The following is a 24,795-nucleotide window of genomic DNA, read 5'->3' on the forward strand; positions in this document are numbered from 1 at the left end:
GTTTAGTCCTATTCAGTGTCTACTCGGCGCTTCTTGGCTTGTCTGTTGTATTCATTAAATGGAGCATCTCTTGTCACTGTCCAGCAATAGTCTGCAAGCATTGATGGGCTCCATTTGCCCCGATAGTGTTTCTCCATTGTTGCAATGTCCTGGTGAAATCGCTCGCCGTGCTCGTCGCTCACTGCTCCGCAGTTCGGTGGAAAAAAAATCTAGATGAGAGTGCCAAAAATGTATCTTTAGTGACATGTTGCAACCAAGGCTTTTGTATGTCTTGAGGAGGTTTTCCACCAACAACCTGTAGTTGTCTGCCTTGTTGTTTCTGAGAAAATTTATTGCCACTAACTGGAAGGCCTTCCATGCCGTCTTTTCCTTGCCACGTAGTGCATGGCCAAATGCATCATCTCGAAGAAGTTCACGAATCTGAGGACCAACAAAGACACCTTCCTTTATCTTAGCTTCACTTAACCTTGGAAATTTTCCACGGAGGTACTTGAAAGCTGCTTGTGTTTTGTCAATGGCCTTGACAAAGTTCTTCATCAGACCCAGCTTGATGTGTAAGGATGGTAACAAAATCTTCCTTGATTCAACAAGTGGTGGATGCTGAACACTTTTCCTCCCAGGCTCCAATGACTGTTGGAGTGGCCAGTCTTTCTTGATGTAGTGGGAATCTCTTGCACGACTATCCCATTCGCAGAGAAAACAGCAGTACTTTGTGTATCCAGTCTGCAGACCAAGCAAGAGAGCAACGACCTTCAAATAGCCACAAAGCTGCCACTGATGTTGGTCATAGTTTATGCACCTCAAAAGTTGTTTCATGTTGTCATAGGTTTCCTTCATATGGACTGCATGACCAACTGGAATTGTTGGCAAAACATTGCCATTATGCAGTAAAACAGCTTTAAGACTCGTCTTCGATGAATCAATGAACAGTCTCTACTCATCTGGATCGTGAACTATGTTGAGGGCTGCCATCACACCATCGATGTTGTTGCAGGCTACAAGATCACCTTCCATGAAGAAGAATGGGACAAGATCCTTTTGACGGTCACGGAACATGGAAACCCTAACATCACCTGCCAGGAGATTCCACTGCTGTAGTCTGGAGCCCAACAGCTCTGCCCTACTCTTGGGTAGTTCCAAATCCCTGACAAGGTCATTCAGTTCACCTTGTGTTATGAGGTGTGGTTCAGAGGAGGAGGATGGGAGACAATGTGGGTCCTGTGACATTGATGGTTCAGGACCAGAAGTTTCATCCTCTTCCTTGTCTGACTCAAGTGAGAATGATTCTGGTGCCTCAGGAACCGGCAGTCCTTCTCCGTGGGATACTGGGCATATAGCTGATGGAATGTTTGATAATGCACAATCCACTTTTTCTTCTTTGATACACCTTTCCCAACGGGAGGCACCATGCAGAAGTAACAATTGCTGGTGTGATCTGTTGGCTCTCTCCAAATCATTGGCACTGCAAAACGCATAGATTTCCTTTTCCTGTTCAGCCACTGGTGAAGATTTGTTGCACAAGTGTTGCAGCATGTGTGGGGGGTCCACCTCTTGTCCTGATCTCCAATTTTGCAGCCAAAATAAAGGTGATAGGCTTTCTTAACCATAGTGGTTATACTGCGCTTTTGTGATGCAAAAGTCACTTCACCACAAACATAGCAGAAGTTATCTGCACTGTTCACACAAGTACGAGGCATCTCTGCTCACTTTGGCTAAACAGAAATGTGTCCCTTTGCAAAATCAAACACTGACAAATAAGAGAGCACGACACTGTATGATTTCTAGAGCGGATATAGGGCAATTTGTTCAGCAGAGTGATGTAAGCTTCGTTATGATTGCATCATCCATGACTTCTAGGAATAACATGATGCAATTCATATCATGTATGATGCAATACCAGCTTCAGATTGCATCATTCATGGTTTTGCCTAAAAAGCAAGTACTGTCCAAACCCAGTCATAGATTTATTCATAGATCCAGTCAAAGATGTATTTTAGTCATTTCTGGTTTAAATTGAGATCCCTTCCCTTTATAACTCACTTATCCTCCGCCATTCCCAAGTCAAGGGTCGTATATACTGACCCAATAGCATATCTTGAAAACTAGAGCCAATCAACAATTTTAAGCCTCATTTTCGTTCTCAGTGACCCGGAATTAGTAAAGTTTGACTACATTTATTTCAGAAGCATTTTGGCTCTAGAGCAGTGTTATTTACCCTTTCCCACAATACAAAAACCAGGGTCACCAGATGAAATTAGCAGACAACGGGTTTAATACAAACAAGAAGAAATACTTTTTCCACACAACTCATTGTGGAACTCATTGCCATGGTATGGTTGTGATTTCCAAAAGTTAAAAAAGGACTAGATAAATTCATGGAGGATAGACTGCAGCTATTAGACAAGACTGTCATAGATACATCTGCATGCTCAGGGTGACCCTAAACCTCTGACTACCAGATGCCAGGAGTGGAAGACAGGGGTGGAGCTCCATAATTGCCCTGTTCTGTACCAGCTCTGGTATGGGCCAATGTTGGAGACAGGATATTGGGCAAGACTGACCATAGTCTGATCCAGTATGGCAGCTCTTATGTGCTTATCGTTTGCTGCCCCTCTCTGGGTTGCACAATATAACAATTTGCCTCTTATGCATTTACTTTCCCTGAGAAATTATTAATATGTATATTCAAAATTTCCCTTGGAGGTACAGGCCTTTTAAATATCCTTTTTCCCCATTAGGCTCTCTTTTTAAGGGCTAGAGTGCTTGTTTTAGGCCTCTTCCCCCCCCCCCCCCCGCCCCCACATGTAGTGACTTGTATTTCCTGTCCCATGTATCTCTACTACACTATCCAGGTAGTCATTGGTCACTCAGGGTGAAATCCTTTAAGAGTCACAGCTCAGGAACAGTTCAGAAGTCACAGCCCCGGGTGAAGAGAGACTAAGGTTAAATAATCTCTGCACCCTACTGATTGTGGGCTGCTCCAGGGGCAGAAGTAACACAGACAGCACTCTGGAGCTGCTTAATTTACAGCAAAAGTGCTGTCCACAATCTGAACCACTATGTACTGCCACCTAGTTCTGGCTTTTGTCCATGACACTCCTGTCCCACTCTCAGGCCCCCTACACCAGGGCTTGCAAAAGGGTCCTTGGAAGACAGCCTGCATCGGTCTACCTCAGCTCCTGTGCCAGGTGAATTCTCCTCCAGCTGGATCTGGGGCTTTTAGAATTTGATTATGCTGCTCTAGCCCTTTCACCTTGTATAAAAGTGCCAGAAAGGGGATCTCATCCTCAATGTTTATAAGCAAATAAAGAATACCAAGCTGGTTCCCATACATAGGCGTGCGCACAGGGTGTGCCCAGGCACACCCTAATGCAGGGATGGGCAAGTGGCCCCACTCCCTGGCGCGGCAAGCTGTGGGGTCCGCGCTCCCAGGCCGGAGCACCCGGCCGAGCACAGCAAGCCGCCATCCCCTACCCCACCTTCACCCCTCCCCTGGAGCCATGCTGCCACCGTGCGCAGCGCTCTGGGGGCTGGGGCTGTGCGCTCCCGCAGGGCAGCATTTGGCTCCATGGGGAAGCTAGGAGCCTCATCTCATGGTAAGGGGTCCGGGGCCAGGGGGATTGGATAAGGGGTGGAGTCAGGGGACAGAGTGGGTTGGATAGGGGGTGGGATCCTGGGGGGTGGTGGTTGGGGGGGTCTCTGGAGGAGGGGGCAGTCAGGGAGCAGGGGGGGATTGGATGGGGCATGGGAGTCCCGGGGTCTCTCAGGGTGTGGGGGAGTGGATAGGGGTCAGGGCAGTCAGGGGACAGGAAGCAAGGAGGGTCCTGGGGGGGGCAGTTAGTGGGAGGGGTCTCTGGAGGGGGTGGTCAGGGGACAAGGAGCAGGGGGGGTTGGATGAGTCAGGAGTTCTGGGGGTCCTGTCAGGAGGCAGGGGTGTGGAGAGGGGTTGGGGGAGGCAGGGAGCAGGGGGGGTTGTATGGGTCGGGAGTTCTGGGGGTCCAGTCTGGGGGTGGGGAGCAGTTGGATAGGCGTGGGAGTCCCGGAGGGCTGTCTGGGGGCGGGGGTGTGGATAAGGGTCGGGGCAGTCAGGGATCAGGTAGGCTTAGGTAGGGGGTGGAGTCTTGGGGGGCAGTTAGGGGCAGGGGTCCCAGGAGTGGGTAGTCAGGGGACAAGGAGCAGGGGGATGGGGAAGTAGGAGGGAGTGGATGGGGGCGGGACTAGAGCAGGGGCGGGGCTAGGGCGGGGCTCCCTGGGTGCACACCCTAATGAAATGGGCTGCGCATGCCTATGTTCCCATACCTCAGCCTGGGTGAAATTTCCACATGCAAAGTGCCAGCTCAAAGCCTGTGCACCACTCCCGTCCCATTTAAACACTATTTAGGTATATTTTGAGGGTGCACTTGGGACGTAAGTGGTGCATAGACCTGTTGACGATCCTCTGTACGGGTGTGAATTTCACCCAGGGCTCACCTCACCCACCTCAAGTATACCCATTTGCTTGTATATCCGTGGAAAATTAACACAAAAGAGGCTTGGATACAGTCAAAGCAAATTCAGTTTTAAAAGCTGATTGAAGTCAATTAAATCATTAAAAAAAGTTCTCTGCATTTTTCAGTATATGCCCAGCTGTAAAACTAACAGAAAGATTAATAAAGATTTAATGTAAAAATCTGGAAACGTTCTACTAGCATTTAAGCAGAATCTTTAAATTATCACAATCTAGACGCTTCAGTATGCTTTGGCGCATGCCAGTAGCAGGGCACCGTCCGCAAGACACCACTAACCACTCTTCACAAACCATCTATATAAATGAAACCCTCACTAACCTGGGTAACTGCCATTCAAATGGAATCTAGGCTGACCACATACTGCACTATTGCTATCAAATCATGTAGTAGTTTACAAAGCATTGTGTCCTTGTTTCCAAAATTTGTGTGGCTAGTATAGGTTCTAAAATTCATCAGTAACAGATGCCACATTAATTGGACTAAGATGGTCTAGAATGCAGAATGGTCTTCTCTGCCTATATCAGGAGTCTCAAACTCAAATGACCATGAGGGACACATGAGGACTAGTTCATTGGCCCGAGGGCCTCATTACTGACACCTCCCCCCCCCTCCGCCGCCCTCGGCCCCGCCCCACTCCACCCCTTCCATGAGGCCCCCCTTACCCCGCCTCTTCCCATCCCTTCCCTGCCCCCATTCCAACCCCTTCCCCGAAATCCCCACCCCAACTCTGCCCCCTCCCTGCCCCCAGGGGGTGCAGGAGGGGTGTGCGGTGTGGTGGGGGCTCAGGGCAGGGAGTTGGGGTGTGGGGTGCAGGAGGGGTGAGGGGTACAGCAATGGGTCAGGGTGCAGGGTGCGGCAGGGGGCTCAGGGCAGTGGGTCGGGATGCAGGAGGGGTGCGGGGTGAGGCAGGGGGCTCAGGGCTGGGGGTTCGGCTGCAGGAGGGGCTCGGTGGGCAGGATCTGGCCCGGCCCGTACCAGAGGCAGGGCAGGCTCCCTGCATGCCTGTCTGCCTGCCCTGCCCCCGCAAGAGGCTGGAACGTGGGAAAGGGGGGGCGGAGGGGCTGTGTGTTTCTGTTGCTTGAGGCACTGACTCCAGCAGCTCCCATCGGCCGTGATTCCCGGTTCCTGGCCAATGGGAGCTGCTGGGGGCGCTGCCTAAAGCAACAGCCACACACAGCCCCTCCGCCCCCCCTTCTCCATGTTCCAGCCTCCTCCCGGAGCTGCGCAGGGCAGGCAGGCAGGGAGCCTGCCCTGCTCCCGGTGCACGTCCAGCTGCTGCTCTGGTAAACACTGGGGAAGGGCAGGGGGGCTGGGAGGGGCTCGTGGGCCACAGAAAATCACCCCGCGGGCCGCGTGTTTGAGACCCCTGGCTTATATACAAGAAATAAAGTTGACTTTTGTGCAAACCTGTATTAATTTATGGTTCCTGGTGGAAGTATAGGCAACTGACTTATTTCACTTGGTTTTGTCACCAGGCAAAAACTTGATGGCATCAACTAACTTTTGCTTTGAGTTTTTGGGTATGTACAAGATCCACAACAAAATTTTGGAGATGGGAGCCTACATATGCTGAACCACTTTTTAAAAAAAAGTATACCAACTCTTTGTAAATTGAAACTGCCCTGAATCACACATCTCTCTCTACTCACTGTTATCTCACTTAACCTGTATACTACAGAGCATTCCTGTAAAAACAGATTCTTTCCTCTAAAGTTAGATTTACAATGGAAAAAGCTTTCAATGACATTAAAATACAGTTTAAACAATAATAATATTTTAGTTTAAAATTACCCTTAACACTTCCTCAAAAAACTATCTGGAATACTTTGGAAAACTCAATACATGTACAGTGTATTTCTTTAAAATAAAAAAGGGTCCTTTTGCTGGGTTAATATTGCTTCTTCTGTGCTGTAGTGCTTCTTTCATATTACTACATCAATCAGATAAAGGAGTAACAGGTCCTAGGGCCATGTGTTCAAATACATTAGCCTTCATGTTGACTTTGTTCTTGCTTCTTATGCATTAAGGCTGACAATCTTTGGAGCGGAAAAACTTTTCTACCAGAACATTCTTAATATTGGAAAAGATTAACATATACAAATAAAGTGACTGAATGTATGAGCGTTTGTTTACAGAATGCAGAACAGATCACACAGTGCTGGGTGTAGTGAAAGTAGTCCCATTGCTTTGAAAGGGACTTCTCACACTAATAAAAGTTACTTGTGTGAGCAAGTATTTGCAGGGTTGGACTTTAGATATGTGTGGATATGAGTGAAAACAAAACTTTGGCTGGCGATAACAGGCTTACAGTCATAGAGCGAGCTGGCACATGCAATATGAAAGAAAGCTATTCTGACCTAGGTTTAACCCTGCACTTTTGTACTGCCTCAGCAATCCTCACCTGGGTGGGCCTAGTGGGAGATGCTGCTAGGCTCCACTTTAGCACAAACTGCTTGACACATCATTTAAAACTAGGTATGTTGACATTGATCTTGGTGATAATAAAATGAATGTCATTTTTACCAGTATCTGCATCTTGACATCCTTCGGAAAAAGTATAAAGCTGAAAAAACGGTTACTTACCATCTTGTAACTGTTGTTCTTCGAGATGTGTTGCTCATGTCCATTCCAACCGGTGTGTGCACGCACCACGTGTACGATCGTTTGAAGGTTTTACCCTAGCGGTACCTGTCGGTTCGGCTGTTGAGCCCCCCCGGAGTGGCACTTTCATGGCGGTGTATATAGTCCCCTGCCAACCCCACCGCCTGCTCAGATCCTTCTTGCCAGAATATTCCGATAGAGGGGAGGCGGGCAGGATTTGGAACGGACACAAGCAACACATCTCAAAGAACAACAGTTATGAGATGGTAAGTAACCGTTTTTTCTTCTTCGAGTGCTTGCTCATGTCCATTCCAATAGGTGACTCCCAAGCAGTTTCCACGGAGGAGGGGTCAGAGTTCTCTGAGCTGCAGACTGAAGTACTGCCCTGCCGAAGGCCGCATCGTCTCTCACCTGCTGAGTGATGGCATAGTGCGACATGAAGGTGTGGGTGGAAGACCATGTTGCTGCCTTGCATATGTCCTGAATAGGGACTTGCACAAGGAATGCGGCGGAAGAAGCCTGTGCTCTTGCGGAGTGCACCGTTAATGCTGGGGCTAGAATCTTAACCAGGTCATAGCACGTTCTGATGCAGGACGTGCTCCACAATGAAATGTGCTGAAATGAGATGGGAAGCCCTTTCATCCTTTCAGCGATTGCAATAAAGAGCTGTGGTGACTTACGAAATGGCTTTGCGTGCTTAATGTAGAAGGCTAGGGCACGCCTTATGTCCAGAGAATGGAGTACTTGCTGTCTGTTGCTGGCATGAGGTTTAGGAAAGAATACTGGTAGAACTATTTCCTGGTTTACATGAAAGTGTGAGACTACCTTGGGTAGGAACACTAGGTGTGGGTGTAGCTGCACCTCGTCTTTATAAAAAACTGTGTAGGGCGGCCTCATAAGTCAGCGCTCTGAGTTCAAAGACCCTTCTGCCTGAGGTTATGGCCACCAGAAAAAAACCACCTTCCAGGACAGGTAGGATAGAGGGCAGGTTGCCATGGGCTCGAAGGGGGGCCCCATAAGTCTGGAGAGAACCAGGTTGAGATCCCACTGGGGAACGGGCTGCCGCACCTGTGGAAAAAGCCTGTCCAAGCCCTTGAGAAACCGAACAACCATGGGATGTCCAAAGACTGACCTACCCACCATGGCTGGGTGGAACGCCAAGATGACAGCCAGGTGCACCTTATAGATGACATTGCCAAACCCTGTTTCAGGTACAGAAGGTAGTCTAGGACAAGGGAAATAGGGGCTTGTTGCAGGGAGGTACCTTTCTGTAGGGACCAAATGGAGAAATGCCTCCACTTCACCAGGTACGTTGTGTGAGTAGAGGGTTTCCTGCTCCCCAACAGGACTTCCCTAACAGGTCCCAAACACTGTAGTTGAAGCAGGTTCAGCCATGGAGTTTCCACGCCATGAGATGGAGGGACTCCAAGTTGAAATGCTGTAGTTGACCGTGGTCCTGCGTGATGAGATTCGGGAGCATAGGAAGGGCTACTGGCCTGTCCACTGATAGGTTCAGCAATGTGGTGAACCAGTGCTGGTGGGGCCACGCTGGTGCTATGAGGATCACTGAAGCTCTGTCCTGCCGGACCTTGAGGAGGACCTTGTGTATGAGAGAGAAGGGCAGGAACGCATATAGCAGGTGAGTTATCCATGGTAGGTGAAAGGCGTCCGCTATGGCTGTGGTTCCGAAAGGAGCAGAACAGCTGACTCTTTCTGTTGCTACGCATAGCAAACAGATCCATGTAGGGATAGCCCCACCTCTGGAAGACGGAAAGGGCAATGTCTGCTCTGAGTGACCACACGTGAGTGTTGAACGAGCGTCTGAGATGGTCCACTAGTTCGTTCTCTGTTCCTGGCAGATATGAGGCCTGTAGCTGGATGGAGTGTGCGATGCAGAAGTCCCACAGTCAGAAAGCTTCCTGGCACAGGGGAGAGGAGCGAGCACCACCGTTTGTTTATATAGAACATCACTGTGGTGTGTCTCAGTGATGACGGACAACACTTGCCTTGAAGATGGGCCTAGAACGTCTGGCAAGCCAGGCGAACGGCTCTCAGCTCTCTGACATTGATATGCAGCGATAGTTCTAGTTGTGACCACAGGCCTTGAGTTCTGATACTGCCCAGGTGTGCTCCCCAGCCCATCTCCAATGTATCTGTGACCAGCAACAGTGAGGGCTGAGGCTTGGCGAAGGGCACTCCCACACAGACCACCTGAGGTTGTAGTTACCAGCTGAGGGACTTGAGAATCGGGGGTGGGAGAGTAATAAGTCTGTCCAGAGAGTCCCAGCTGGGTCTGTATAGATTCACCAACCAAGTCTGGAGGGGGTGAAGGTACAATATGGCGTGTTGTCTACGTACGTGCAGGCTGCCATATGCCCCAGAAGCTTCATGCAGTTTCTGGCTGTAGTTGTAGGAAACTGGCAGAGTCTCTCAATGATGCCCCTTATGCTTTGGAACCGGGACTCAGGCAGGAAAGCTCTGGCTCGAGGGAAGTCCAGGAGAACCCCAATACATTCTATTTTTTGGGTTGGGGCTAGGGTAGACTTGGGCCCATTCAGAATGAGCCCCAACCTGCTGAAAGTGGCATGTGCCAACGCCACATGCTCTTGCATTTGTACTCAAGAATCACCCTTGATGAATCAGTCATCCAGGTATGGGAAAACCTGTACCCTGCATTTGCAAAGGAAGGCTGCCACAACTGCCATGCACTTTGTGACCATGCAAGGGGCCATTGAAAGCCCGAATGGGAGTACAGTGAACTGATAGTGTCGGCTGCTGACCACAAATCTCAGGAATCATCTGTGCGCCAGAATAATCAATATATGGAAGTACGCGTCCTTCAGTTTGAGGGCAGCGTACCAGTCCCCTGGATCCAGGGAAGGAATGATAGTGGCCAGAGAGACCATACAAAACTTGAGTTTTCTTATAAACGTGTTGAGACTTCGCAGATCCAGGCTAGCCCTGAGCCCCCCTTTGACCTTGGGGGATGAGGAAATATCAGGAGGATAATCCCCTACCCCTGAAATCCTGAGGAACCTCCTCTATCACCCCTAGAGCAAGGAGCGATTGCACCTCCTGTAGAAGGAGTTGCTCGTGAAAAGGGTCCTTGAAGAGGGATGGGAAAGGTGGGTGGGAGGGCACAGAATTGGATAAAATATCCCACCCCCACCGTGCTCAGAACCCAGATCTGAAGTAATCTGGGCCCAGGCATGGTAGAAGTGGGACAGATGATTCACAAAGGGCGGAAGGGAGGGAAAGGATCTGAGACTTGGGCTGGAGCTCCATCCTCGGGCGCACGTTCAAAAGTTTGCTTTCGAGCCGGGGGGGGGAGGGGGCTGCTTGGAGGAGCCCTGGCCCTGGCCAGACGAGAACTGCGGAGGTCACCTCCTGTTCTTACTGCCCCTCCAATCGACTATAGTCCTGCCAAGGGGACCCTGGATAGAAGCGTAAGGGGGGCTGGGGTTTGAAGGGCTTTCTCTGAGGTGCTGGCATGTGAATTGCCAGAGATTTGAGGGTTGCTTTTGAGATCCTGAGACTGTGCAGTCTCGAGTCCGTCTTGTCAGTGAACAGTCCCGCAGCGTCAAATGGAAGGTCCTGTATTGTATTTTGGACCTCTGCCGGGAGTCCCGAGACTCGTAGCCATGAGCTACACCTCATTGTAATGGCCGTGGCCATAGTCCGCTTCACTGACTCGGCAGAGTCCAAAGCAGCTTGGAGGGAGGTTCTAGCCACCACTCTGCCCTCCTCTAGACTGCAGCAAATTCCTGTTGTGACTCCGAAGGGAACAGTTCCTGAAACTTGGAGAGGGCGTTCCAAGAATTGTATGTGTAGCAGCTAAGTACCATCTGCTGGTTGGAAAGTCAAACTGGAGTCCCCGGTCGAGTATACCTTTTGACTGAAGAGGTCCAACTTCTTGGCGTTCTTGTTTTTTGGGGCAGGCTCCAGTTCCCCTGCCGCTCCCTGTGGTTTGCTGCATCCACCACCAGGGTCCCCAGTTGGGGGTGTTTGAAGAGGTGCTCATACCCCTTTTGAGGGATGAAGTAACGCCGCTCTACATCCCTGGCCACAGGTGGTATAGAGGCCGGAGTCTGCCAGAGCACCTTCATGGTGTTTTGAATAGTTTTTATAGTAGCAGTTTCACCTTGGAGGGACCCTCCGCGGTGAGTATGTCAACCATTGAGTAAGTCCTCCACAACCTCCTCAGTTTGCATGTTGAGGTTCTGGGCCACCCTCCTAAGGAGGTCCTGGTGGGATTTATGTCCGTTGCCAGAAGGGACGTAGTAGTGCCCGCTACTGCCTTGTCCAGCGAGGAAGAAGATGAGGCTCGAGGTGGGAGAGGTTCCTCTGGTTCCCTGGTGATGTGCTCAGGGACATCCACAGCGACTGGTCGTGTGGGAGCTGTGGGCATTAGCAGCTCTGACAACATGCCTGATCTGGGATGCCCAGGGTCTGAACATGAGGAGCCCTGGACATGTCGGGGGCAACCGACATTGTGGGGGGGGGGGGGAGGGAGCATGGACAATGGAAACTACTGGTGCCACCCTGGAACTATGACCTTGGGCCTGGTAATAGGCCCAAGGTGTCCAAAAGGGCCACTCTCCCGGGCCCTGCCTCTGGGGTAGCCAGGATACCATCGGTACTGAGGGGTTCTCTGCTCTATGGTGCTGACACCGTTGCCAAGATCTTGAGCGGTACCAGCTGTGTTGGGACACGAATGAGTCAGCCTCTGACTCGGAGGAGTAGTCCGAGCCTGACCAGGGAGAGGCAGACCCTTAGGGCGCTGGGGAGTGGTACCGAGGCCATGGGGAATGGCCCAGAATCATGGTGGGCTTGCCCTGGTGCCAGATAGGTGGTACTGCCATCGGTGCCGCCGTCCATGCCTGAAATGGTGTCTGCAACTGAACCGGTGCCTGGGAATGCGAGGTGGGGGACTATGCCATCATGTCAATCAAGTCCCGCGTGGCCTTGAAAGTATCTGATGTGGAGGGAAGGTCCAGGTCCTCCTCCAACACCTCCTGTACCAGGGAGTCCATCGACACCAGACTTGATGGACCTCCCCTCGAGGCCGGAGTCAACCTTCTGGTGTCCTGGCGTGGGATGCACCACACTGGTGTTCTGTGTGCTCTTCTTGACGGGGGAACAGCCCCTCTCCGCCTTTTTCTTCTTATGTAGCATCAGGGATTGTGATCAGTATTGCACCGATGAGCCGGCCTTCCACCCCGGGGAGCGGTACTGATGCTCCTTATGCAAGTCCTTCCTCGTTGCCGAGGTGTCCTGCACCAAGGCTGGTGCGCTCTGCACTGAGGTTGCTAGTGCCGCCTTCTGTGCCAGTTGAGGCTGGAGAGCGGACTCCATTAAAAGGAGTTTCAGCCGATAGTCTCTCTCTCTTTTGGTTCTGGGCTTGAAAGGTCTGCAAATACTATACTTGTCCTGCAAATGTCCCTCTCCCAGGCACTTCAAACAAGCAGCGGGCAAATCCCTTCTGGGCATAGGCTTACCACACCTATCATATGGCTTGAATCCCTGGGGCCAAGCCCCGGCATGCCCTAGACAGGGAAAAACTTAGTGGGGGGGGGAACCCCCCAACTTAAACTTACTCACTAACTAACTAAGAAACTTATTAACTACTATGATAACGATTAACAACTATGTGCAGGGAAAAAAAAACACTAGGAAAAACACTTGCTAAAGCAAGAGATAAGTTGCTCCAATGACCATTACTGGCAGTAAGAAGGAACTGAGCAGGTGGCAGCATGAAGGCACCACTCCAGGGGGCTCCAGAGCCGACCCGACGGGTACCCAGCTAGGGGTAAAACCTTTCGATGATCGTGCACATGGCGCGCGCACACCCCTATGGGAATGGACATGAGCAAGCACTCAAAGAAGAACATTTGTTTCTAAAATGAACAATGCTGTTAGGGCAAAGCAGTGTCATTGTGTCAGCTCTGAGGTAAGGCTTCAGTTGTTGAATTGCATTACTTGAAAAGCATCCACCATTCAGCTTTATTAAAAGGTCTTTCCAATTAACCAAACAGCTGTGTTTGGGATTACAAAAACAACCACAGATCTCCTCAGAGCCATAAATCAGGCATTAGACACTCAAAGATTTTCACCTCTCTTCAGATCAAGATGTTCTGAGGTTCTCCTAGCCAGCCTACAGGACACAGGGTCCCATTTTATGAAGTTAAATATTTTAGTCTGTGATCTTTAAGATTAACAGTTTGGGGAATTTCCTCTATTGCATCTTGTTTCATTCATCGTCCAATTCAACCAATTGTTTTAAAACAACTATGTTTGTGAAATGTGCTTTGCAGAGCTTGAAAGAAAAAAAAATTAATGTTGAGAAAGGCTCCTTATTTATACTGTGAGACTGTGCATGATATTTGCATAATATGATATCAGAAGAAACAAATTGTACCAGCAATAAACATATGGAGACAAGTGCAAATGCTGTGTAGAAGTGGGAAAGATTGTAATATTTCAGAGAAATTGTGGATCTACATTTTGGAAAGAAAAACAATCAGAATTTTTCTCTAGAGAAAATATGAGCAAAGAAATATTGAGTCATGATTCGTTTCAGTGTTTGTTAAGATATTTAAAGATCTGATACTGCATATTAATAAAACATGCACGCTATACTATGCAATCAGAAAAGATGTCATCTTGAGCCATGGCAGCACATGGAAGTGTGCAAGCAATTCATAGATTGTTTGTGTTCGGTTTACAGTTATAGGAATCAGTGCACCCAATAATGGACAATGTTAGACAATAGAATACAAAGCACACCCACCTACTTGTGAAAACATATATGACAAAGACAAATCATTGAACAGAAGTGGCCTAAAGGGGACACGAAAAGGAAGAAATCCTGTGCCTGCTCCTACAATGCCAACACATACAGAACTGCTGTTGAAATTAATAGGAGATGATGGTTAAGGCCAGAGGTGGGCAAACTACGGCCTGTGGGCCACATCCGGCCCACGGGACCCTCCTGCCCGGCCCCTAAGCTCCCGGCTGGGGAGGCTAGCCCCGGCCCCTCCCCCGCAGCGCAGCCTCAGCTCACTCCGCCACCAGCGCAATTCTCTGGGCGGCAGGGCTGTGAGCTCCTAGGGCAGCACAGCTGCAGAGCCCGGCCTGACCCAGTGCTCTGTGGCGGCGACGGCATGCCTGGTTCCAGCTGGGCAGCGTGGCTGTAGCACTGCCAGCCACCGGTGCTCCAGGCAGCATGGTGAGAGGGCAGGGGAATTTAGGGGGTGGGCAGGGGGCGGGTGTGTGGCTAGTGGTCGGGGTGGTCAGAGAGTGGGGAACAGGGGGGTGGAATGGGGGCAGGGGTCCTGGAGGGCCCATCAGGAATGAGAGGAGGTGTTGGATGGGGCAGCGGGGGGCAGTCAGGGGCAGGGGTTCCGGAGGCAGTCATGGGACAGAGAGAAGGGGTGGTTGGATGGGGCAAGGGTGCTGGGGGGGCCGTCAGGAATGAGAGGAGGGGTTGGATGGGCCAGCAGGGGGCAGTTGGGCAGGGGTTCCAGGGGTGGTCAGGGGACAGGGAGCAGTGGGGGTGGGTGGATGGGGCAGGAGTCCTGGGGGTCCATCAGGGAACAGGAGGGGTTGGATGGGGCAGGAGTCCCAGGGGCGGAGGGGTGGATAGGGGGTGGGAGCCGGGCCACGACCCCCTCCCCTAACCGGCCCTCCATACAATTTCCGAAACCCGATGCGGCCCTCAGGCCAAAAAGTTTGCCCGCCCCTCGTTAAGGCACTATTCTGGCACTCAGGAAAGCATGGTTCAATTCCCTGTTCTACTACAGACAGTTGCCAAGTCATCATCTCTTTGTGCCTCAGACCCGCATTAGTAAAAAGCGGGTACTAATAGTTGGGTTGTGTGTGTGTGTGTTGTCTATTTGGAGTGGGGTTTTCAAAAGCACGCTACATTTGTTTACTTCTGCTTCTATTGAAGTCAGTAGAGTTTTACCATTGACTTCAATGGGAGCAGAGTTACAGGAGTGCTGATCACTTTTGAAAATTCCACCCATATACAATAAGTTCTTTGGGGCAGGGGCTATCTTTACTAGGTGAATGTACAGCACCTAGCACAATGGGGCCTAGATCTCAAATGGGGTCTCTAGGCACTGTTGTAATACAAACACTAAGTAATACTATATGGCAGGGGTCGGCAACGTTCGGCACGCGGCTCGCCAGGGTAAGCACCCTGGCGGGCCGGGCCAGTTTTATTTACCTGCTGACGTGGCAGGTTTGGCCGATCGCAGCCCCCACTGGCCGCGGTTCACCGTCCTGGGCCAATGGGGGCAGTGAGAAGCCGTGGCCAGCACATCCCTCGCCCACGCCGCTTCTCGCCACCCCCATTGGCCCGGGACGGCGAACCGCGGCCAGTGGGGGCCGCGATCGGCCGAACCTGCCGCGTCAGCAGGTAAATAAAACTGGCCCGGCCCACCAGGGTGCTTACCCTGGCGAGCTGCATGCCGAACGTTGCTGACCCCTGCTATATGGGGAGGCTATATAGGACCATATCTTCTGTCACAGTAGGCTGCATACCTGCTGGATTATAATGAATCAACAATGTGTGTATGCTTTGTAGGGGATATATGTTTGCCTCTTTATTATTAAGGGTCCTGTAGTAGAGGTTTACTTAGAGTGCCTAGCAGCAGCTCTGAGTCATGTTGGGGCCAGTATTGGCCTTCAGAAACAGGCAGAACCAAGCAGATTGCTAATGCGGAGAGAACCTGCCCTAAAATCTACAGGTTAGAGGGGTTACTTACACAGGCAAATCTCCCATCTAGCTTGGATGACACTGATATGTGTGAGCAATGATATTCATTATGCAATGGGACAGCCTTTTGGCAGATATTGTAAGAATGCACAAGGCCAAAGCAGGGAGAGATTAACAGAGAAGGGCAGAGAATTGGTCCTGAACAATTAACACAAGTTAATAAACAGAAAACATCTACAATATTTCTAAAGGAGACACCTGCACATGTTACAAATTAGTCAAATGTATAGGGCAGAAAATACCAGGATTCACTGATCTTAACAGGACTTAATTGCTACATAACTAATGTACTAACTGAATAATATTTTAAAGTAAAAAAAGTCTTCTCTCTGCATTCCTTTCACAGGCAAAAGTCCTAGTCCAGCTAACGGAAGTTTTGCCTGACTAAAGTATACAGCAGGCTGCTTAGAGAGAGAATGAAAATTTTCAAATATACATGCTTAGCAGCCTGAACACACAGAAAATTATACTGCATTCCCTTTGCCTCATTTTCTTTAATGGCTCCTAGTGACATAGCTCCTAGATCTCAGCAATTGCCATCTTCTTGATCTATTAAGATTTCCCAGGATGCACTAGGCTAGAGACTTCGGTAACACCACTGATCGATGCTGCAACAATATAGCAAAGGGTTTGGCAATAGGTAAAAGATGCATCCGTTCTTAGTCATAGAGTCAAAGATTCCAAGGCTGGAAGGGACCATCGTAATCATCTGGTCTGACCTCCTGTACAACCCAGGCCATAGAACTTTACACAAATAATTCCTAGAGCAGAACTTTTAGAAAAAAACCCCCAATCTTCATTTAAAAATGGTCAGTGCTGGAGAATCCATTATGACCCTTGGTAAATTATTCCAGTGGTTAATTACTCTCACTCTTGAAACAGTGAGTCAGTATGGTGCACTCCTCTACAATTACCCTTTTATTAAAAATACCGTTACTCACAAATGTGTTAAGAAAACAAAAGTAATAGTTTTAAAAGGTGATGAAATTCTAGTTGATTAAGTCTAGCTGACAATTCTGCTGCTCAGGGTAAGGTTGGGATATTTCTCTAACCCCCCTCAAATATTGATTCAGCCATAACATCAAACATGAATTTTTATCTTGTTACCGCTATATTTTTCTTGGACATACCCATTTATATACCCAATGCAAAAAAAAAAAAATCTTATTTCTCCATTTATGTCCCTATAACATATCTCATCTATTGATGGGACATAGATTCACAATTTTTATTGTGTATTTTGACTATACAATATACGACATTATAGTGAGAGCAATGTCCAGTGCACAGTCATTCACTGTATTCTCTACACTAGTCAGATGCAGCTGTACTTATGGTCCCATAGGGAGTACATCTAGTATTCTTTTCCCTTCAGTAGTGCCATAAATACAGCTACAAGCAAAGTACTGCACATAAAGTAACTATGTCATTTTAGTAAGGAGTGAATAATGCCACAGATTTTAGTTGTCTCGATTCATTCTTTTTTATAGCATGTTGAACAAAGGGAGGTTATATTTTGAAATAGTCCATTGTGTTTGTCTTTCTTCAGAGAGGGCAATTCCTTCATGGGAGTGTTTCCCATATGGTAGTTTTGTGAACCATCTGGTTATGGAGGGGCATCTATAGACTTTTCCACTATGCTACAGTCTGAGTTGCAACTAGGAGGAATTGTAATGGGAATAGCAACTTTCCTCTGACTTCCTCTCTGCATACTCCCCTCAAAGCTCATGGTATGTTGAAACGAATGGTGTCCCTCTTATCTCTTGGGCATGCATGTGGACCATCTTGGACTTTGCAATTTCATGTGTTTATGCTCATTCCATACATTGCAGCCTCACTAACGTTGTCACAACAGGCATATTTCATTTTTTGTAGTCTTGATGAGGTCAGATAAAATCTAGACAATACAGTGTTGGACAGAAAACTAGGAAAAGAGGGTAAATCACAAATTCTTTCCATTCTTCAACTAAATTTCAGCATTTTCTGACTAGCTCTAATGTAGTACTTGATATAGTGGACCAGAGTCAACTCCAGTGAAGTCAACAGCACAATATTACATCAGTGACACAACTAACCCAGCCTGTACCTATAAACACTTTGAGGTCTTCCAAAAAGGATCTTATAGTCCCACTTATGTCTTCAAGACTCAAATGCCCTAGAACAATTGCAGATTGCATTGTGAAATACGAGTGACGAAGAAATTGAGAGCCCTATCTATGCCCTACAAGTCAGATTGTGACACTCTTACCTACACAGAATAGTACCTTACCCCTTGAATAGTCCCAGTGATATCATCGGGACTACTTGATGAGAGTAAGGTATCACAGTCTGGTCCTAAATGCAGACAGTGTCAGCAACCAAGAGGATGGAAAGGCAACAGTTTCTAGAAGTTGCAGCTGTAGCATGAGCAGGTTGTGGGTAAGGAGGTTCTCCTGCCCTTGTCCTACACTATAATGCCAACCAGTTCCAGTGCAGTATGTCTGACAGGTGTGTGTCTTTGTGCTGAATCTTGTGTAAAATATTCATTGTGTGTTGAGGTGCACATAATTCCCTTTTCTTGTTGGAATCAGGGTTTCTTCCTGCTTGTATTTCAAATCTGGGCTCAAGTATTAGGTACATAATGAATCAGACCTTCACCTCTAGATGTCATTACAGACAGTATAATTCAAATGGGTATATCTAAAACCAATTCCAGTTACCGGGGGTGGGGAGGCAAGTAAGGGGGAGGGAGGATATGTCAATCAATTGGGGTAGATTCTGCTCTCTGTTACACCAGTGTAAATCTTGAGGAATTCCATTAAAGGGTGCAGAATTAGGACAGAAAGAGATAGGAGCCAGCTGGCTGTTATGTGCTATGTTGACCATTTACTAGAAGCATTAGGCCAATTCTGCCCTAACTTGTAGCCCTTTAGGTCTCTCTCCCACGCATTTTATTTTCCCAAAAGCCTATTTCTCATTTTGAAAACTTGATTTGCAAGCACATTTAAAAGTTTCACTTATTAAATTGTAATGAAATGAGATTTTCCTTCTAGCCCCTAATCTGAAATCCACATTTATCTGTTTCTTTAAGCAACAGTATTTTGGCAATTGAAAAGTCTCAAAAACCCAACAAAACCCCTTATAAAGCAATCTGGATTTAGTAAGAAAGCTTTGTCGACTCTGGCTCAGCAGAGTTAGTTATCCTGGTTAATTGGATCAATGGTGACAGCTGTAATTACCAGAGATGGGATTGCCTGTACTGTAATTACACTTCAATCTTCAGTGTCAGCTGGACTGTAGAATACATACTATAGATTCTCCCAATTAGAAACAGGTTAAGGAGAGCATGGTATTTCTGTGATAATCATGTTTGTTATTGTATAGAATAAAAATATATGGCAGCAGCTAAAAGAATTGTTAATCTGAAGCAGTTTTGCTGATTCAAAGGCATTAATCCACAAAGCTTTACTGCTACGTGGTTTCTCAAGATAACCGCAGTACAGAGGAACTGAAGTTTTTCACCTAAATAGTTGCTAGCTATTCAGCAAATTGCAACTCCCAGTGTTTGCACTGATATTCTTGGATATAGCGTATAACACATCAGTGTTTATAGAATAAAGAACATCTCCTTTCAAAAACACACATTAAATATAGGAATAATTTGATTGACTTTAATTTTTTTAGGTCCATCATATTAAAGCTTATGCTACTGTGTGAAACCTGCTCAAAGAATAAGCAAAAGGAATATGAAAAGCATTAGGGTTTGGCATTTGCTCTAGGTTTGGAAGACATCAACCATTAATATAATTTAAAGTATAAAGAGTGCATTTCAAAAGCTTGAAGTGTCGTATGCTTTCCTACAACCGGATGGTTTAAATATTTGTTATTAAAACTACTGCAACTAGTAAAGACAATATACAGTGCTATTTCACAGGAAAATTGAAACACTCTACAATCAGTAACAAGTATTTCTGGGCTTTTCTGAGGGGGAGGAATTATATATTTCTATGATTCATTTTTTAGAGTTCTATTGCTGACTTCAACCCACCCCTACATATATCTCAACGTATTTCAGTTCCCAATAAGGGTATTGTATGTGCTCTTTCTGCAAGGCCTGGCACATGCACAATTATTGCTTGTTTTTCAGTCTACTGATTGAGAAAAATGAATTAATCTTATTTAGGGAAAAAGAAAAAAAGAGAGAGAGAGAGAGAGAGATGGAATATCTTTTTGGACCTAAAATATTCATCTATTTTCTGATATACCAAAGACTAAAAAGCCTGAATGAAATATACCCCTGTGCACCCTTTAAATCGCATGAATGCAATAGAACACAAAGCAGGATTTAAGTGGTGCATAGACCTCTACACCGGGTGAATTTCTCCCTTATGGGGAAAGTTTGTGTCTTTAGTTTTTAAAGCCTCAGTTTTGTTTCCATACAGAGATCACATTCACCACAGTAAGTGCAAGATGGGGTCTTGCCCTATAAATCCGCACAAGGAAGTATGGCGGTGTAAGGCATCTCCCTTTGTCATTGAGTGGGCTATCTAGATCATGGGTTATAATGTGGGGAGAAGGGAGCAAACTTTGCAGGACTGCTACCTCCCTCCCTGCACAGAGGTGGGGAGTAGTGGGAAGGGGACAGGAGTAGGCAGACTCTTGACTCCACACTGTGTGTCCTGAGTGGAGGGAAAACCATAATGGGCTGGTGCACATTGCTTCCCAGCTGGAGGGAGGAGGGACTCAGGGACTGAATTTTGCTCCTTTTGCATTTGGCCCCTGGTCTACTGCTGGGGCACTGCAACTATACACTGCCCCTTCTTTGAGGCTAGTGGTAAATCCACAACTTACCCTAAAGATGGGGAGGAAATACATTTTTTTTTTCCATTTTGATGAATGTTTCTAGTCAATTGACTTCTACAGAAAATAGCAAATTAGGGAGTGAAGATAACGGTACCTCACTGGAACCTTAATTTACACCCGAATCCATTTACAATACTATCAAGATTTATGACAACAATTCTCACCATAATTTGTCATTTTTTTTAAGTTTTAAATTGACATTAAAACTGAAATGTTTGTTTTGTTAAATTCTAGAATTTTTCCCAGTTATACTAGTTTTCTCTCTCTTTTTCCTTCTCCCCGACAGTACATATCTCACCTTTTCTTCCAAGAGTCTCAACATAATCTCAAAGATTTTGGCGGTCTATTTCACTGTCCATTCAGGGCTCCAAATGATTTTATTTTCTATGATATTGTTATTGAATTTTATCTGAAATGCATGCCTTGATTTTCAATATCCAATAAGATATTAAAACTCTAGTGCAAGTACTAATTGCTACAATATGTAGTTCTTTTCGTCAGGTTAAAAATGAGATAGTTTATTATTACTCTTTTTAGAAAACTTTAGTTTTGCATTTGAAAATGAGGCCTCTAAGGCCCTGATCAAGGAAATTACTTAAGTAAATGCTTAATTTTACTCATGTGAGGATTGCCTTTGAGGTCAATAGAACTACATGTTTAAAGTTAAGCATGTGTTACTGCCTTGCTAGACTGAAGCCTCAGACATTTCCAGAGATTTTAATATTATATTTGGAAACCAGATGCTGCCCGTTTTGGACAACCTTTTAGTTTAATAACAGGGTAAAGTCTCCTTTGTTCATACTTCAGCTTTCACACAGTGACAATCAAATAGTTGCTGAAAATGTCTTGATCTCATATGCCGAGACTGAACAACTTTGTTAATTGGGCAGTCCTGCTGGAGCAGTGTCTGAAGTGCATTGCAAACCATAATTAAAATATGACATTACAGTGATATATGGAGGCAACCTGCTTTTTTTTTTTTTTTTTTTTGAAGTCTCAAGAATAGATTTTCTTGAAGGTGCAATGCTGTACTACAGAAACATTAAAAAATAACCAAAACATTGTCATGTGATCTAGCTACCCAGATTAGCAACTCTCAGTTTCATTAAAGGATTAATCAGACTGGAAAACCAAAGACAAAAACTGTCTCTCTATTGCTAAAGATCTGAGTATTCAGCCACTACATTTCATTTTATGTAGGGTCTTCCCAGTTCACAAACACAAACAGAAAAAAGTAACTTTTGGGGACTTGAGAACGCTCACACTAATGCACTGAGAAGAGACCTTGTTTGTCGCAGCAGAAATACATACACAGCTGATAAAAGTGTCTTGACCACACTGATCCAAGGTAATGAATATTAAAGCAATGCTTACCTTTCTCAGGGGACTGTCTCTTCAGTAATAAAAACTAGTGGGGAAAAACAAAAGAGGGAAACAGGTCAATTCACATAATTATATTTGTTGTGAACATGCATTTGTGTTGATTTTGCCATGAAACTATTAGGTTAGTTACAATTGAATTAATCCGCTAAATTTTTCCAACTAATTCAGTGGTTAGTTTTCCTCAGCTACTTTTGACAGTATTTGTTCAAAAACACCCAAAAAAGCTTGCTGTTAGTAACTTGCTGAGTTTGCAGAGCACATTCCTTATTTTCAACTCACTCAGCAAGCTTAGAACAAAGCACACAGATGGATGGGCTATTTTGATGCAATTAAATGTATATATAGACATTCTTACTATACTTTTGGAATTGGTATAGAAACATTTAGTTTAGAAATAACACTGAGATGATCAATGTTGCAGGAGCCTTAGTTACTGTCAAAATGTGTACACATTTTCCTGAGATCCTGTTTTTTGGCTTGAAGACTTTTTCTTCTTTCTTTAGCCAAAGAAGAAATGTTTTTGCACAATTAAAAAAAGATATTCCTTTATAGAAAACAACACAATGTGACTTAAAAAAAGTGTTGCAGTCAAAACTATTTTAACATTGGATATACCAGAAAGTATTAAAATAGTTTGGAGTCTTTTAAAGTCATAAAGTTAATACATTTTATTCAGAATATCTTCTCCTACAAGGCAATAGAGATGCCTCTGTAGATATTATTGTTTCAAATTCAATATGTATTAGCATTCACAGGATAACTTACCTCAAAAACTGAAAAGCATGGAAGTGTGTTAAAATCCTTTTACTTAAAAATAAAGAATGAGTTTTAAGTTACTCAGAATTACCCTATTTTTTGTTAGCTCTGTGCTTTGTATTTCATGTTCTGCTACTGAAAACACAAAGCTTTCATTAAAATACATTAAATATAATCAGAGTATTAAAGTGACCAAATCTTTTATCATCATGTACATATTGATCAACTTCTTTGTGCAAATTAGGGGAGTTTCCATGAATGCTAGTGAACTACAGTCGTCTCTTAATAAAACAGCAACATGTACCAGAAACAGGAAAAAATGTTTCTTTTTGTAGTTTGAACTTTAAAGTAATCTCCTCTCAATTTTCAGGTGATAGCTTTTAGAATTAACCTTGTATTCAATGAGGACAATTCCCTCTGGTATTATTTGCACCGAGGCTGAATCACCTTTATAGTTTAACTTTTATGTATGTATGATAAAGTGTCCTAACCCCCAATACCTTTGATACTTTTAGTCTGAACATTTGAGAAGTCTCTTTTTAAAAACCAAAACTGAAAGGCACAATTAAATTCTTTGCTTGTAGATTAAATTATGCCTGCATAGTCCTGGAACACAGATAATTTGATGTACTTTGAATTCAGACTATACAAAGAACCAGTCCATCTACCAGGTTACCTACCCAAGAGCTTAGTGTAGTGTAATCAGAAGGGCACACCAACCTTTCCATGAGCTGTAAGATGAAGAGTCCAAGTTTCAATTATTCATTACATGGATATATCCTGGGAGATTAGTACTCATCACCGTAACTTGTCACAAAATTGACTAAACAAAATTTATTGCTGCAGCTAATGCTATTCTCTTAAAGCACAAAAAAAATTATGACATGCCATACAGTTACACTCAATAATAATGGAATGTAAGATTTTTACATAATGTCCATCTGATTTCCCTCTCACTTACACCAGTATAAACCGGAAGTAACATCACTAAAGCCAATGGCATTGCACCAGTGTAAAACTGGTGCAAATGGGAGGAGAATCAGACCCCTTACAGCCAGCATAGAAGGCAGTATCCTGCATCTATAGGTATACGGAAAATGTAAAACCTGACAGACAAAAATCTATGTATGTTTTCATAGAATTATCCCTCCTTTTACTGAATTTATACTCATCCATTGTATAAAAAAAATCTGTTTAGATTAATAATTACTATTCTAACTGGTTGATTTACAGTGAGTCCTATGCTGTAATTAGTATCTAAATACTGTGTAATTAAAGGGCTGTCAGATATATCCTCCATTAACAGAGAGAGGGAAATATACAGTTTTAAAATTGACAGTGGAAAATATTTACAAATGCAAACATGAGAGGGTTTTTAAAAAGAGCTGGAAACATGGGTTTATACAACTCATAGGCCAAATCCTATTCTCCTGAGTCATATTTAAGTAAATGGGGCTATTAATGTGAATAAGGGGAGCAAAATTTGCTCCCCATAGTTACACTTCAGATTACTGGATGTAATGTGCAAACTGACAGCCAGCATGACCAATATACATGCCTGATTTCTGGCACTTATGCACTTTCATGTTAACGTCTCTGGGCAAATATCTTGTAATCATGCAAAGTTATTCACAGTCTGAGCCACATAACAGACCTAGAGATTTGTGACTCAGACAGACAATCAGGATCTAGGTGGGATCTCTGTTCAAACAGAGCTGCTGGTAGATCTACCCAGGTGAGTTCCACATTTCTTTGAGCCTTCTATGTACTCTGTACAAAGCAGGAATTTTTAGGTAGAAAAATTTTGGCATCAGAAGACAGCATGAAATCATATGGCAATTCAAGAACTGGGTGCGTAGGGAGGACAATCTGATTATCATCATCTTTGCATGTTACTATCGGAACCTTTTTAATATGCAGGTT

At 45.6% G+C, this 24,795-nt stretch overlaps 1 protein-coding gene and 1 long non-coding RNA gene across 2 annotated transcripts in view; one reads left to right on the forward strand and one right to left on the reverse strand.

Moving 5' to 3' along the window:
- SEMA6D (semaphorin 6D) overlaps positions 1-24,795 on the reverse strand; it is a 302,415-nt gene that overhangs the window by 79,775 nt on the left and 197,845 nt on the right. Inside the window, exon 3 of the mRNA XM_054041559.1 lies at positions 22,108-22,141. The gene's annotated coding sequence lies outside the window, so the exon portion shown is untranslated. The remainder of the gene's footprint in view (positions 1-22,107; positions 22,142-24,795) is intronic.
- LOC128844137 (uncharacterized) lies at positions 5,710-7,793 on the forward strand. Its single transcript, XR_008446437.1, has 2 exons — positions 5,710-5,791; positions 7,428-7,793. It is a non-coding gene; the product is annotated as an uncharacterized LOC128844137 (long non-coding RNA).

The sequence above is a fragment of the Malaclemys terrapin genome, chromosome 10 (assembly GCF_027887155.1).
Source record: "Malaclemys terrapin pileata isolate rMalTer1 chromosome 10, rMalTer1.hap1, whole genome shotgun sequence".
NCBI classification, from domain to species: Eukaryota; Metazoa; Chordata; order Testudines; family Emydidae; genus Malaclemys; species Malaclemys terrapin.